Genomic DNA, 3,817 nt, shown 5'->3' on the forward strand with positions numbered 1-3,817 from the left:
TTCCGAGTGTGTTTTTATACTTATCTAGTATCACTCATTTAAATGGGAAGCTTTTTATATCTTGTATGTTATACATTTTGTACCCCTCTGTCACTGTATTCATCGTTTTTATTGTTAATAAACAAACCACATCCATCCCCCGCACTTTTGAAAAGCTTGCTACGCCCCTGCCAATAGACATGTTCATACCAGTAACGTTAATTTTGCAGTTATGTGCTATTCACTTTCACACTGTTGCTAAAGATATTTACTTTGCACACTCTTCATATTAGTCCTAAAAAGATGACAGAAAATTTACTCACGATTGCTGTCCTACGGCAAAACACGAGGGCAGTTGCGTTTTAGATCAATTCTGAGTGAGCGCGCTGTGGGCCCGTCAGTGGATGGTGAAATATTTCCGTAAATGAATTGATCCTGTCAGAAGAATTGCGTGAAACTTATGTCTGTTCCGTCTGTATCATCTCAGTGATGTTTTTATACATGCACAGTAAGGCTAATGTATAGATTTCAGACATTTCAGTGTGGATGATAAACTTTGGGGAAAATTATTATTATTATTATTATTTTATTTATTTATTTTTTAAATTGCTTAAACAAATGGCATCAACATTCGTTTATGTCATTATGTCGTTTAACAAACTTTATCCACGAAAACCGGCTTTTAGTAACTTCACCTGAAATTTAATTAATTTGCAACGCGGCCTGCGCCGCTAGCGGAGGCAGCCTCAAACTCGTCTGCTACGAGAGCTGGAGGCCCGGCTGCGTACAGCGCTGCGGCCGGAAGAGTCGTGGTGAAAGGCTGAGCCGCAGTGGGAGGCGAATGAGGTTTTGCTGCGGTGAGATCTGGGGCGCGGCCCAGGCTCGTTGAAGGCCTGCTGCTGCTGCGACCCAGCGCTCGAGGAGAGCTTGTGCGGGACGATGGTGGTGTCGAGCGAGCGAGCTTGGGGCTTTGCACAGTCTATTGGCTTGAGCGTGTGGCTGGTCGAGAAGAGCAGCGGCCGCGAATAAGCCCGGTGCTCGGCGCCCGTGTCTGGCGTGGAAGGAGTGATCATGGGGCCGGCAAATTGCGGCGGATCTGAAAAAATCCCCAGTATAGGTCCCTTCGTTGGACGGGAAATCGGGTCTGTGATAAGATGGCAAAGATAGCGAACCGAATGCTGAAAGACTAGAGATAATGAAGGTAAGGCTGCTTTGATTATTTATAGAGATTCTCTTGTGCTAATTGGATAGATGGTGTAATTACTGATGATGGACTGGCTGTGCGTGCTCCTCCCGAAATTTGTTAATAAAACATCACTTAGAGCATTTGCAGTACATTCGTAAGGCAGACGTAAGTGCTGTTATGTACTGAAGCATTGGAAACAAAACCAACGGTTCAAAAACATAAATATAAAATTGAAGAGAGCCTTGCTACGCATTTTGCCATCTTCTCCTACACCATCGTTACTAACCAACAGGGTAAACCAGTCCCGGTGCCAGAACATTTTAACAGGGGGGGGGGGGGGGGCCAACAGTGTTGCTGTGTGCAATGTACATAAAGACAAGCTGGACAGGGTAAACAGAAAAAAGATTGCTTAACAGTTTGTCTCCTGTAAGGAGGGCAGAAAGAGCACTTTTGGTTCTTTTAAATGAGGTAGTTGGTCATATGTTCATTGGTCAGTTGGTTGCATATATATATTTTGTTCTTAATATATGTTGTTTGTATATCTGGAGTTTGTAACAAAAATAATTTCCCCCTGGGATTATTAAAGTATTTCTGATTCTTTAGCAAGTCTACTGTTGTGTATTTTCACAACAGAGTTTTGACTTATTTTCCGTGTGTGTTTTTATACTTATCTAGTATCACTCATTTAAATGGGAAGCTTTTTATATCTTGTATGTTATACATTTTGTACCCCTCTGTCACTGTATTCATCGTTTTTATTGTTAATAAACAAACCACATCCATCCCCCGCACTTTTGAAAAGCTTGCTACGCCCCTGCCAATAGACATGTTCATACCAGTAACGTTAATTTTGCAGTTATGTGCTATTCACTTTCACACTGTTGCTAAAGATATTTACTTTGCACACTCTTCATATTAGTCCTAAAAAGATGACAGAAAATTTACTCACGATTGCTGTCCTACGGCAAAACACGAGGGCAGTTGCGTTTTAGATCAATTCTGAGTGAGCGCGCTGTGGGCCCGTCAGTGGATGGTGAAATATTTCCTTAAATGAATTGATCCTGTCAGAAGAATTGCGTGAAACTTATGTCTGTTCCGTCTGTATCATCTCAGTGAGGTTTTTATACATGCACAGTAAGGCTAATGTATAGCTTTCAGACATTTCAGTGTGGATGATAAACTTTGGGGGAAATTATTATTATTATTATTATTATTATTTTATTTATTTATTTTTAAAATTGCTTAAACAAATGGCATCAACATTCGTTTATGTCATTATGTCGTTTAACAAACTTTATCCACGAAAACCGGCTTTTAGTAACTTCACCTGAAATTTAATTAATTTGCAACGCGGCCTGCGCCGCTAGCGGAGGCTGCCTCAAACTCGTCTGCTACGAGAGCTGGAGGCCCGGCTGCGTACAGCGCTGCGGCCGGAAGAGTCGTGGTGAAAGGCTGAGCCGCAGTGGGAGGCGAATGAGGTTTTGCTGCGGTGAGATCTGGGGCGCGGCCCAGGCTCGTTGAAGGCCTGCTGCTGCTGCGACCCAGCGCTCGAGGAGAGCTTGTGCGGGACGATGGTGGTGTCGAGCGAGCGAGCTTGGGGCTTTGCACAGTCTATTGGCTTGAGCGTGTGGCTGGTCGAGAAGAGCAGCGGCCGCGAATAAGCCCGGTGCTCGGCGCCCGTGTCTGGCGTGGAAGGAGTGATCATGGGGCCGGCAAATTGCGGCGGATCTGAAAAAATCCCCAGTATAGGTCCCTTCGTTGGACGGGAAATCGGGTCTGTGATAAGATGGCAAAGATAGCGAACCGAATGCTGAAAGACTAGAGATAATGAAGGTAAGGCTGCTTTGATTATTTATAGAGATTCTCTTGTGCTAATTGGATAGATGGTGTAATTACTGATGATGGACTGGCTGTGCGTGCTCCTCCCGAAATTTGTTAATAAAACATCACTTAGAGCATTTGCAGTACATTCGTAAGGCAGACGTAAGTGCTGTTATGTACTGAAGCATTGGAAACAAAACCAACGGTTAAAAAACATAAATATCAAATTTCTTCTCCTACACCATCGTTACTAACCAACAGGGTAAACCAGTCCCGGTGCCAGAACATTTTTACAGGGGGGGGCTATCCCTTCTGCCCGGGGGGACACATAGCGTGAGTGTCAGTGGGCGTTTGTATCGATATAATTTAATTTAGCCTATAAAAAAAGTGATTAGTATTACTAATCATCGTAACTATTCGCAAAGAAGAAAAATGTATTATGATTTTGCACTGCCCCGATGCACATCAGAACTGCTTCAAACTTTACGCAAACATTTTTTTTAAAGTCACGATTAAAATAAGATGACGTTATAAACAAATTACGCATTCTATAATAAATAAAATAACACCAACCTGCTAGAACAGCTGGAGTCTGCGGCGCTTACTCTCGTTGAACCTTCTCAGTAGAGTATTTTCCCATTCATCCCGAAATTTTCTTGTCAAGTCTCTTTCAAATGCCAGTTGCACTAAATGGGCCTTTCGCTGATGTAGCATGCTCCTTCGTTTGTCCGTGAACACATTTTTCAGAGTAGAAAATGAGTTTTCGCATGTAGCTGTAGAAGCTCCAAATGTCAGCGCACATTTCATTGCAGCGAGTACACTAGGCATAGC

This window comes from Sinocyclocheilus grahami, unplaced genomic scaffold, assembly GCF_001515645.1.
Source record: "Sinocyclocheilus grahami isolate Dianchi unplaced genomic scaffold, SAMN03320097.WGS_v1.1 scaffold941.1, whole genome shotgun sequence".
NCBI classification, from domain to species: domain Eukaryota; kingdom Metazoa; phylum Chordata; class Actinopteri; order Cypriniformes; family Cyprinidae; genus Sinocyclocheilus; species Sinocyclocheilus grahami.